The sequence below is a fragment of the Nycticebus coucang genome, chromosome 2 (assembly GCF_027406575.1).
Source record: "Nycticebus coucang isolate mNycCou1 chromosome 2, mNycCou1.pri, whole genome shotgun sequence".
Classification (NCBI taxonomy): Eukaryota; Metazoa; Chordata; class Mammalia; order Primates; family Lorisidae; genus Nycticebus; species Nycticebus coucang.
This window is the reverse complement of record NC_069781.1, coordinates 172,151,859-172,164,981: the sequence shown is the minus strand read 5'-3', so window position 1 is coordinate 172,164,981 and position 13,123 is coordinate 172,151,859. Positions and strand designations below refer to the sequence as shown.

The 13,123-nt window shown below is 41.9% G+C and overlaps 1 protein-coding gene and 1 non-coding gene across 2 annotated transcripts in view; both read left to right on the top strand.

The window, feature by feature from the left end:
* GLG1 (golgi glycoprotein 1) overlaps positions 1–13,123 on the top strand; it is a 132,696-nt gene that overhangs the window by 28,767 nt on the left and 90,806 nt on the right. The window lies entirely within an intron of this gene.
* On the top strand, positions 3,784–3,895 carry LOC128580327 (small nucleolar RNA SNORA77). The gene has a single exon (XR_008378623.1). It is a non-coding gene; the product is annotated as a small nucleolar RNA SNORA77 (small nucleolar RNA).

Genomic DNA, 13,123 nt, shown 5'->3' with positions numbered 1-13,123 from the left:
CACCCTCGGCATATGGGGCCGGCGCCCTACCGACTGAGCCACAGGCGCCGCCCTTGGTTGAGTTTTGATATCTGGCAGGTGGCTTCCCCTGGTTGCCTGGTTTTTTACTGCTTTGTCATTTGTCATATTTTATTGATTCTAAAGATCATTTATATTTTTCACTTTAACATCTTTGAAAGGAGAATGCATCTTAAATTTTATGGCATAATTGGCAGGGTTTTTTTTTCTCTACTAGTACATAAACTGAAAATACATGTGTCAGAGGGCTGAAGATAAGAAATGAAGTCCTGTAGTCTATAGGAAGATGTGATTTCTGTGAACATGAGTAATGAAGGAAAAACAGAGAATGAAGTTGTAAGGATGTTTAGAATTACAAGAAGGGAAGAGCAGATACCAACAAGATTATCTGGACTTTTTTTCTTTTTCTTTTTTTGTTTTTTGGAGTCTTGAGTCTCATTCAATGCCCTGGGTAAAGTGCTGTGGTGTCATAGTTTACAACAACCTCAAACTGTTGGTCTTGAACAATCTTCTTCTTTGTCTTGTATTTTTGTTTTTGTTTTGGAATACATTATTTTGTATTTTTTTTAATTTTCTCTATACATATACATGTGTTTATTTGGTTTCCACTTTTTATCTTCACAAAATTAAAAAGGCTTAAAATTTATTTATTAATTTTTATTTATTTATTTATTTTTTGTAGAGACAGAGTTTTACTTTATTGCCCTCGGTAGAGTGCCGTGGCGTCACACAGCTCACAGCAACCTCCAACTCCTGGGCTTAGGCGATTCTCCTGCCTCAGCCTCCCGAGTAGCTGGGACTACAGGCGCCCGCCACAACGCCCGGCTATTTTTTGGTTGCAGTTTGGCCGGGGCCGGGTTTGAACCCGCCACCCTTGGTATGTGGGGCCAGCGCCTTACTGACTGAGCCACAATAACAATAACAATGTTTAAGATAAGGACTAGACACAAAAAGCTCATAAAGAACGAAGCAGCAATTGCCTGATTTCTTTTCTGAATGTATTTATTGAGCAATCTTCTTGCCTCCGCCTCCCCAGTAGCTGCGAACACAGGCATCGTCCACAACCCCTGGCTAGTTTTTCTCTTTCTTTCTTTCTTTTTTTTTTTTTTTAAAGTAGAGACAGGTCTTGCTTTTGCTTAGGCTGATCTTGGAACTCCTGAGCTCAAGCAATCCACTTGCCTCAGCCTCGCGGAGTGCTATGATTAGAGGTGTGAGCCACCATGCCCAGCCTTATCTGGAAGTTCAATTTTTCTCCAAAATTAAGAGGAGAGAGTTGGAGAAGAAAGCCTGGCCTAAAGAAAATAGAGGGGTGCGTCTTACAAGGGTATATGTGAATCCTAGTAAATGTGGAATGTAAAGGTGTTAGCAAAATAACTAAGAAAATGCTATGAAAGCTATGTTAACTAGTGTGATGAAAATGTGTCAAACGATCTATGAACCAAGTGTATGGTGCCCCATGATCATATTAATGTACACAGCTATGGTTTAATACACAGCTGTAGTCCAAGCATACACAGCTATGATTTAACACCACCTGTAGTCCAAGCTTCTTGCGAGGCTGAGGCAAGAGAATTGCTTAAGCCCAAGAGTTTGAGGTTACTGTGAGCTGTGACACCATGGCATTCTACTGAAGGCAACATAGTGAGACTGTGTCTCAAAAAAAAAAAAAAAAACATTCTCGCCTCCCAGTCCCACCCTTGGCTCAAAATAAATAAATAAATAAATAAAATAGAGGATTAAGAAGTAATTTTTTTTAAAACGTCAAAAACAACAGAAAGGCTAATGATGAGGTAGAGAGGATTACTTTTGATGGTAAAAGTCTCATGAAGCAGGAAATAAGGCAAGGAAGCCAAACTCCTTATTTAAAAAGTAAAAAGATTCACAATCAGTGATAGAATGGGTAATAGAATTAAGTTAAAATTTTATTTTATTGTGAGGTACTATTAATGTTTGAAGGTGGACTTAAACATTATTTATCTGCCCTTTTCTTTTTTTGTGACTAGTCTACCATGATACCTGTAGGATCAAAGTGACTAAATACATGAAACTTTCCCAAACCCTTGGGGGTAAAAAGCAGGCTACAAAAGTTTTTAAAAGAAAAACAAAATAGCAGATTCTTCACAGCCTCTCAAAATGTCTTGAGGTTCCTAAGTTCTCAAATTTATGAATGTGTATCCATAGAAACATAGATGAAAGCCATACAGATTAAAGTCAAACGTAAATGTCATAAAGCAGGTGCTCAGTGAGTTAACAAAGATTATAAAATTCTAAATTATACTTAACCTTTTAGGTATAATCTTCAATAATATAGTTCAAACATTTGTGCACAGTCTTTCATTTTATTATCCCTCTTTTATAATTGAGTATATGGAAGACTGGTTTAATACCTGAAAGCAATCAGCTAAATTGAGATACTTCTTTTTGTAAATATTAATACTTAACATTTTCTTCATTTTCCTCTAAGCCCAAAGAAATATTCCAATAATTTTGTAGAGATGCACCGAAATGGTGATACTAACGAAAATGAAATGTTTGTGGGCCACTAGTACCTTTACTTAGTATCTCAAAAGTTTGTCAGCTGGTGAACACAAAATATAAAATCAGCATTTAAAAGATTCTCAGGGCTCAGCACTCATAGTACAGTGGTTATGGCACCAGCCACATGCACCGAGGGTGGCAGGTTTGAACCCTAAGTGTAACCCTGGGCCAGCTAAACAACAATGACAACTGCAACAAAAAATAGCCGGGCATTGTGGCAGCCACCTGTAGTCCAAGCTACTTGCGAGGCTGAGGCAAGAGAATCGCTTAAGCCCAAGAGTTTGAGGTTACTGTGAGCTGTGACACCATGGCACTCTACTGAAGGCAACATAGTGAGACTCTGTCTCAAAAAAAAAAAAAAAAAAAAAAGATTCTCGACTCCCAGTCCCACCCTTGGCTCATGCCTATAAGCCTAACTCTTTGGGAGGCTGAGGCAGGAGGATTGCTTGAGGCCATGAGTAAGAGTCCTCTGTTTCTATAAAAGCCTCATTGCTTGAGGCTCAGACCAGCCTGAGTAAGAGTCCCTGTTTCTACAAAAGAAAAGAAGAAAGAGGTTCGGTGCCCATTGCTTAGTGATTAAGGCACCAGACACATACACCGAGGCTGGCGGGTTTGAACCTGGCCCGGGCCTGCTAAACAACTACAGTCAAAAAAAAGCTGGGCATTGTGGTAGGCACTTGTAGTCCCAGCTATTTGGGAGGCTGAGGCAAAAAAATCACTTAAGTGTAAGCCTAAGAGTTTGAGATTGCTGTGAGCTGTGATGCTATGGCACTCTAACCAAGGTGATAGCTTGAGACTCTGTCTCAAAAAGAAAGAAAGAAAGAAAAAGAAATATTAGCCTGGTATCGTGGCAAGCAACTGGAATCCTAGCTACATGGGAGACTGAGGTAGGAGGATCACTTTTAAAAAAAAACTACAATAGGGGCGGCGCCTGTGGCTCAAAAGGGTAGGACGCTGGTCCCATATGCCGGAGGTGGTGGTTTCAAACCCAGCCCCGGCCAAAAACAGCAAAAAAAAAAAAAACAACCAACCTACAATAAAAGACTCTTAGGTACATAGATATGTAATATAATGTATACAAATCAAACTGAAAGTTGGAGACTAAATAGAAATGCAAATATTTTAAATTCTTAACTAGAGTTTTGTTTTACTACTTTGTTTATATTAGTGTGTGTCTAGCACTTAAAATTTTTTGTTTTTCCAGCATATGTTCTTCCCAAATGACTAGTATGTGTTCTCTAGAAAAGGACTCGTTTTTCTGTCTACCAGAGAAATAGTCCAGGTGCTGCAGCTGCCTGACCGACTGTCAAGGGCAATGCGGCTGCCTGGGGACACAGGTGTCTGGTATTGCTGGCCAGGTGGTTGCCTCACAGTGCTGTGACTAAACTCTTCAGAGTGTAAAGGTGCTTTGAGATGGCCCTTGTTTGTCTCTCAGAGGACATAGTCACCTGCTCTGGGGCCAGATGATGGCTGTGGTAGAAGTGACCAGATACCACCGAGCAGCCTGCCCGACGTCTAGGCAGCTGGTGAACATGTGTTTGTGTGGCCTTCTTCAGTGCTGGTCCTGGCAGGAGTCAGTCCCAAGGAAGGATCAGGCAAAGACGGTAATGCCAAAAAAGTAGCTGAAAAGCTAGAAGCTCTTTCAGTGAAGGAGGAGACCAATAAACCGTCTTACTTCCAAAAAAAGAAAAGGACTTATGTTGTTACCCTTTCGGCATAGGGGAAACTATTAAAGGCCCACACTTTTCAAGACAGGACAGTTTCTACCAAGGAATGAGCTGACTGCTTCCTGAAAGCTGCAGCCGACTTTCAGATGCTTCTGAGATGTTTTTTTCTGACCATGAACTTTAGCTTTCTTTGCTTCTTATTAGTCTCAAAGCTCCTGACTCAGGCTCTTAGTCTGTTTTCTCAGTTTTCTGCGTCTGGACTAGAGTCTTAATTAACCATGCCCAGAGTTTTTGGCCCATCGTTGTATTCACCTCCACTCACTCACACTCTGTTAGGTGAAATGGTTGCCTCTAGCTAGTTTATGCTTTGACCCGAAAAGAGCTTCTTATTTTAGTATTTACAAACCTCTATGATTGGCTGGGCATGGTGCCTCATGCTTATAATCCTAGCACTCTGGGAAGATAAGGAGGGTGGATTGCTTGAGCTCAGCAGTTCAAGACCAGCCTCAGCAAGAGCAAAACTCCATCTCTACTTAAAGTGAAAAATTGAGGCGGGGAAGATCACTTGAGTCCAAGAGTTGGAGATTTCTGTGAGCTATGATGCCACAGAACTCTACCTAGGGTCACAGAGTGGGACTCTGTCTCAAAAAAAAAAAAATCCTCTGATTAAAATTTTTCCTTAATTGAGAGTCTGCGGCTTTACTTCTGCTCACTTCTGTAGTAATTGATGACTATCTAATAAATAAAAATTTATAAAAATAAAATGAAACAATTTGAATTATGTGAAATTGTAGAAGATTTTGTAATATTTGAGGTAAAGATTTATAAAGCTATTGAATCAAAGGTCCTGGGTATCTTCTAGTTTTGCTCAACTCTAAAGAATGCAATGGTAGGGTGGTGCCCATAGCTCAGTGGGTAGGGTGCCGGCCAGGTACACCAAGGCAGGCAGGTTCCAACCTGGCCCCGGGCCTGCTAAAACATGACAACCGCAACAAAAAAAATAGCTAGGTGTTGTGGCAGGCGCCTATAGTCCCAACTACTCAGGAGGTTGAGGCAAGAGGATCTCTTAAGCCCAAGAGTTAGAGGTGCTTTGGGCTGTGATGCCATGGCATTCTACCAAGGGCGACAAAGTGAGACTGTCTCAAAAAAAAGAATCCAGTGGTAGTAAAATTCACCTAGATTAGTTTTGCTAATTCTTCACCAGTTTGGTGGTGGGCAGGGTAAGTTGATGAGTTTGAAAAGTACAAACATAGGGTAGCACCTGTGGCTCAGTGAGTAGGGCACTGGCCCCATATACCCAGGGTGGCGGGTTTGACCCTGGCTCTGGCCAAACTACAACATAAAAATAGCCGGACGTTGTGGCGAGTGCCTGTAGTCCCAGCTATTCAGGAGGCTGAGGCAAGAGAATCGCCTAAGCCCAAGAGCTGGAGGTTGCTATGAGCTGTGACGCCATAGCACTCTACCAAAGGCAACACTATCTCTAAAAAAAAAAAAAAAGAAAGAAAAGAAAAGTACATTCTCCCTACTTATTAACTTTAAAATATGGTGAATAAATCCCCTACCAAATTATAAAATTATTTCACTGTTCCTGAACAATGAAAATCTGAATATACTTTCTTTGTGAGTATAATTAATTAATTGCCATATGAATTAAATGCCATGTTATCGGAGCTTGTTTTTTTTTTTTTTTGTAGAGGTAGAGTCCTCACTTTATCGCCCTCAGTAGAGAGCTATGGTGTCACAGCTCACAGCAACCTCCAACTCCTGGGCGTGGGTGATTCTCTTGCCTCAGCCTCCCAAGTAGCTGGGACTACAGGCACCTGCCACAACGCCCAGCTATTTTTTTGTTGCAGTTGGGCCGGAACTGGGTTCTAACCTACCACCCTTGGTATATGGGGTCGGCACCCTTCTCACTGAACCACAGGAGTTGTTTCATCTACCTACATAATGGAAATAGCCTGCCGATAGTTAACAATTTTGGCTGTGCTCTTTATTCTTGGCCAGTCTTTTTGTCCCAGTAAAAGAACTTTAAACTTTCTATTAAAAAACTTCAATATTTAAAGTCAAAATTGATGGGTGGTGCCTGTGGCTCAGTGAGTAGGGCACCAGCCGCATATACTGAGGGTGGCTGTTTTGAACCCAGCCCTGGCCAAACTGCAACAACAAAAACAAATAGCCAGGCATTGTGGCAGGTGCCTGTAGTCCCAGCTACTCAGGAGGCTGAGGCAAGAGAATCACCTAAGCTCAAGAGCTGGAGGTTGCTATGAGCTGTGATGCCACGTCACTCCACCAAGGGCGACAAAGTGAAACTCTTGTCACTAAAAAAAATAAATAAAGAAAAATAAACTCAAAATTGATTTTAAAATGAGATAATTAGTAGGTACTTGTTTCCAACTTGCTATATACCTTTTTATATACCTAGTAATGGATTTCTCCTATAGGACTGTTGTGCTTTGCAGTAAGAGCAAAATTTAGACACCTATAGTTAATATATTTCAAATTAATTTCCTTAGCATAAATAAGAGTCCTAAGAATGATCCTCATGTTTGCTGTGGGGAGATCTAGCAAGAAACTTTTTTCTGTCATCCTCTGAGAAATTTTTGCCACTTACACTGGCTTGACATACATTTTTTTTTTTTTTTTTTTTGTAGAGACAGAGTTTCACTTTATCGCCCTTGGTAGAGTGCCGTGGCGTCACACAGCTCACAGTAACCTCCAACTCCTGGGCTTAGGCGATTCTCCTGCCTCAGCCTCCTGAGTAGCTGGACTACAGGCACCTGCCACAACGCCCGGCTATTTTTTTGTTGCAGTTTGGCCGGGACCGGGTTTGAACCCGCCACTCTTGGTATATGGGGCCAGCACCCTGCTCACTGAGCCACAGGCGCCGCCCTGACTTAACATACATTAACAGTCATCTTGATATGGTTATTTTACAAAGAAACATAAAAACGATTGCAAATCTTTCTTTGGAGAATGAAATCATATTTTAGATGTACTGATGGAGTGGATGATTTAAAGGAATCTTGTCCTAAGTTTTTCTTTTCTTTTTTCTTCAGTTTTTGGCTGGGGCTGGATTTGAACCTGCCACCAGGTACATGGGGCCAGTGCCCTACTCCTTTGAGCCACAGGCACCGCTCTTGTCCTAAGTTTTAATTTTGTTTTGTTTTTATCTAGCAGATCCTTTCATAGCATGAATAATAATCTTTTCATTGCCCTATTTTATTTTTTGTCAGTCTGGGACAGAGCTACTAGACAAAGACAAGATTATATTTGGGGAATTTGGTGACCTGATCTAGTTTTCAAAAAAGAAAAATTGTAAATTGTGAACATATTTTTAAAACCATCACAGTGATTTAAGGAGTATATGAGAACAGTCCATCTAGTTGGTATCTCCAAATACAGTTATCACTTGTTTTTTTTTTTTTTTTTTTTTTTTTTTGGTTTTTTTGGCCAGGGCTAGGTTTGAACCTGCCACCTCTGGCATATGGGACCGGCGCCCTATTCCTTGAGCCACAGGCGCTGCCCTATCACTTGTTTTTTTTCCCGTTTCACCACAAAGTTCTATAAAATAAGGAAATTGCATCTTTTTTATATTAGCATTGGATTGATCTTTAGGCATCTGTGGTAGGTCCACTGTTGGGCAAAAAACTGGTTAAAGGACAAACAATGACGTTATTCACATATTGAGGAAGTTGCAAGTTGAGGAAATGCATATTAATAAGATACACCCATCACAAAGAAATTTTATTCATGTAATTTACCAAACTTCCTGTCCATAAAATAGTTCTTTTCCTGACTTCCTTCTCATCATGGTTTAATGAAGTCCCATCTGCTGAGTTTAATTGACCAACTCCTATTTAGCAGGAATATATTGAGAAAAGCGTATGAGTCTCACCCCATTTATTGAGGAAATCCTAACTTAAATCATTTTGGAACAAAGTAGGGTTTAAATCAGTACTACTGAGGAATGGTACAAATTATTTTTTTCAAAACTTATTTTGTACAAATGGTGGTCACTGGTTATATCCTATAGATGACTGTTTTGTTTGTACCTGGTTCTTAAATATTCAGTCACTGAGATTTACTTAGGTTGAGAATGTTGGATGCATATACTATGATTGAGAATTTTTTTTTTTTTTTTTTTTGAGACAGAGTCTCATTTGTTGCCCTTAGTAGAGTGCTGTGGTGTCACAGCTCACAGCAACCTCCAACTCTTGGGCTCAAGTGATTTCTCTTGCCTCAGCCTCCCAAGTAGGTGAGAATACAGGTACCTTCGCCCGCCACAACACCCAGCTATTTTTAGAGGCATGTCTCACTCTGTCTCAGTCTGGTCTTGAACTTGTGAGCTCAGGCATTCCACCCACCTCGGCCTCCCAGAGTGATAGGATTACAGGTGTGAGCCATGGCGCCTGGTCCTTGTGGTTGAAAATTTTTAAAAATATCATAATCTAGGGTGGCGCCTGTGGCTCAGTGAGTAGGGCGCCTGCCCCATATGCCAAGGGTGGCGGGTTCAAACCCAGCCCCGGCCAAATTGCAACAAAAAAATAGCTGGGTGTTGTGGCGGGCGCCTGTAGTTCCAGCTGCTCGGGAGGCTAAGGCAAGAGAATCGCGTAAGCCCAAGAGTTAGAGGTTGCTGGGAGCCGTGTGACGCCACGGCACTCTACCGAGGGCTGTACAGTGAGACTCTGTCTCTACAAAAAAAAAAAAAAATCATAATCTAGATTGGTAAGGTAAACTGTATCTTATGTGAGTCCTGCTACTATCAAATGGCTACTTCTATAAAAGGGCAATTTACCAAATTATGGAACTTGGCGATGTAGTGAAAACAGCCTTGAGAAGCCACAAGAAGACCAAAGTGATGGCAGAATGTAACGCGGAAGTTGAAACTGCTATACAGTATGCATCTGAGTTAAAAAATATTAAAAAAAATTGCCATGGCTGGGTGCAGTGGCTCACGCCTATAAATCCAAACACTCTGGGAGGCTGAGGTGGGAGGATTGCTTGACTTCAAGAGTTCAGGCTGGTCAAAAGAGCTCACCCACAGCTTTTAGTAGAGCTGACCCCCATCTCTACTAACAGTAGAAAAAAATCAGCCTGGCATTATGGCAGTTGCCTATAGTCCCAGCTACTTAGAGGAATCAGGAAGATCTCTTGAGCCCAGGAATTTGAGGTTATAGTGAGCTAGGTTGATTCCATGGCACTCTAACCTGGGACAATAGAATGAGACTCTGTCTTAAAAAAACAGTTGCCATATATTTATCTTAATATATTTTGTTAAGCTAGAATCTGTCAGAATAGTCAATTTTTGAAGAAAAAGGTAAACAAGGCCCTAGATGTAACCATGAACTTACATATAAGTTAAAGTATTTCTGAAACTCGTGAATGCAATCAGAACCAAAGGACAGGTTAAATGCTTTAAGCAGAAGAACCTGCAACTTAACAGAGTTTGTATCTTCTAACTCAAGACAGTGAAGGAGGCCAGGTGCAAAGGCTCACGCCTGTCATCCTAGCCCTCTGGGATGCCACGGCAGGTGGATTGCCTGTGCTCAGGAGTTTGAGACCAGCGTGAACAACAATGAGACCCAGTCTCCACTAAAAATAGAAAAACTTACTGGTTATTGTGGCAGGCACCTGTAGTCCCAGCTACTCAAGGAGGCTGAGGCAGGAGGATTGTCTGAGCCCAGGAGTTTGAGGGTGCAGTGAGCTGAGAGGCCAGGGCACTCTAGCCAAGAGCAACAGAGTGAGACTGTCTCAGAAAAAAAAAGTCAGTGAAGGAAAAATGATAATGCACCCCATAGAAGACATTATTATGTCTCAAATAAATGTTAAATGTGCTTTTGATTGCTCAAGAAAATTTTTATATAACCTGTTTTCCATATCTTACAAACTAGGTCATTGCAGTGGCTTAAACTGTACAAACTTCAAATTTCTTTGTAGAAAACTTAATTCTGCAGTAGGAAAGATGAAGGATAAAAATAAACTAGAAGGGCATTTGCCATTTTCTGCTAGTTATAATTAACTTCCTGTTCTAGACTATTCTCTTTTGTCTACTTAGACTATGGATAAGATTTTTAAGAACCTGCAGTTAATGGCTCGGCGCCTGTGGCTCAAGCGGCTAAGGCGCCAGCCACATATACTTGAGCTGGCGGGTTCGAATCCAGCCTGGGCCTGCCAAACAACAATGACAGCTGCAACCAAAAAATACCTGGGCGTTGTGGCGGGCGCCTGTAGTCCCAGCTACTTTAAAGGCGGAGACAGGAGACTTGCTTGAGCCCAGGAGTTTGAGGTTGCTGTGAGCTATGATGCCACAGTACTCTACCCAGGGCAACAGCTTGAGGCTGTGTCTCAAAAAAAAAAAAAAAAAAAGGAACCTGCAGTTAAAAAAAGTATCTTTTAAAAAAGATACCTTCTGCCAGGCACAGCTGCACATGCCTATAGTCCCAGTAGGAGGCTGAGGCAGATCCAGTCCAGCCTGAAGGTTCAGAGCACAGCCTGGCAGCATAGTGAGACCTTCTGTCTTAGAGAAGTAAAACATTCCCTACTTCCCTTCTCCTTCCCCTCTCCAGTAATTCTTCTGATACATTTGAGATGGACTGTGTAGCATTAGTATAGCCTTTGGCAATGACACCGAAAGGAAAACCCTCTTATATAAACATGCGTACACCTGTACACAGATTAACCAAGGACATATTTAAATTGCATTTTCTCTTATTTAAAAAAAAAAAAAAAAGACTAGGCCCAGTGGCTTACACCTGTAATCCCAGCACTTTTGGAGGCTAAGGCAGGAAGATTGCTTGAAGCCAGGCGTTCCAGACCACCCAAGGCAACATAGACCTTGTTTTGTTTGTTTGTGTATTTGTTTTAGAGCTAGGGTCTCACTCTGTTGCTCTGGGTAAAGTGCCATAACAGCCTCAAACTTCTGGGTTTGAATGATCCTCTTGCCTCAGCCTCTCAAGTAGCTGGCACTACAGGCACTCACCATAACACTCAGCTAATCCAAAATATATATATATAATTTCAAGTTACCCAGGTGGCTGGGCACAGTGGCTCATTCCTGTAATTCTAGCATTCTGGGATGCTTAGGTGGGTGGATTGCCTGAGCTCAGGGGTTTGAGACCAGCCTTAGCAAGAGTGAGAACCTGTGTCTTTAAAAAATAAAAATAAAAAATAACCAGGCATTGTGGCCCACACCTATAGTCCCAGCTACTTGGCAGACTGAGGCCTGAGGATCTCTTGAGCCTAAGAGTTGAAGGTTGCTGTGAGCTGTGACACCATGGCACTCTACCAAGGGCCACAGAGTAAGACTCTGTCTCAAAACATAATAATAAAAAAAATAAATAAAATAAAACTAGCCAGGCATGGTGGCCTTTATCCATAGTCCCAGCTACTTAGGTTGAGGAGAGAGGATCGTTTGAGCCCAGGAATTCAAGGTTATGGTGAACAATGATTGGGCCACTGGTCTGCAGCCTGGGTAATAGAGCAAGACCTTGTCTCTGAAATAATTATTTAAAAAAAAAAAAGATGCAGCTCTTGAAGGAATGAGAATATATAATTCCGGGTGGCATCTGTGGCTCAGTGAGTAGGGTGCTGGCCCCATATATCGAGGATGGTAGGTTCAAACCTGGCCCTGGCCAAACTGCAACAACAACAAAAAAAGAGAAAATATAATTCCATAAAACCCTAAAAGCATTTCTCAGTTCTTCCAGGCTTATAATTAATTTATAATTTCTGGGTATTGGTATTCTTAGAAAATGACAATAGAATCTGTAGCTTAGCACCTGTAGCTCAGTGACTAGGGCGCCACCCACAAACATTGGAGCTAGTGGGTTCAAATCTAGCCCGGGCCTGCCAAACAACAATGGCAACTACAACAACAACAAAAATAGCCGGGCTTTGTGACAGGTGCCTATATTCCCAACCAGCTACTTGGGAGCTTAACTCTTAAGCTCAAGAGTTTGAGGTTGCTGTGAGCTGTGACGCCACGGAACTCTACCGAGGGCGATGTAGTGAGACTCTGTCTCCAAAAAAAAAAGAATGTATGGGCAGCGCCGGTGGCTCAGTTGGTAAGGCGCCGGCCCCATATACCGAGGGTGGCGGGTTCAAACCTGGCCCCGGCTGAATTGCAACCAAAAAAATAGCCGGGCATTGTGGCAGTTGCCTGTAGTCCCAGCTACTCGGGAGACTGAGGCAAGAGAATCACTTAAGCCCAGGAGTTGGAGATTGCTGTGAGCTGTGTGATGCCACGGCACTCTACCCAGGGCCATAAAGTGAGACTCTGTCTCTACAAAAAAAAAAGAAAAAGAATGTATGACACAAGTTGTTAAATTGCCTCTTAGCAGTAATTACCTATATTTTGGCATACTTTTGGGTTTCTTACATCAAAAGCCCAAGGAATCTTATCTTTCTGGTTCTTAAACTTGAACATGCATCAGCTCACCCAGAAGTCTAGTTAAAAAAAGGTTATAGAGCCAAACATGGTGATTAAAGCCTGTGATCCTAGCAACTCAGAAGGCTGAGGTGAGGTCGCTTGAGCTCATCAGTTCAGGATAAGCCCGAAAAATATAGGGAGACCTCATCTCTAAAAAAGAATTTTATGGTGGCTCATGCCTGTAATCCTAGCACTCTGGGAGGCCAAGGCAGGTGGATTGCTTGAGCTCACAAGTTTGAGACCAGCCTGAGCTAGAGCGAGACTCCATCTCTGAAAATAGCTGGGCATTGTGGTGGGAGCCTGTAATCCCAACTAACTACTCAGGAGGCTGAGGCAAGAGGATCACATGAGCCCGAGAGTTTGAGGTTGCTGTGAGCTATGACACCGTGGCACTCTACCGAGGGTGACAAAGTAAGACCCTGCCTACAAAAAAAAAGAATTTTACAAAGCTAGCTAATGTGGTGACATATAC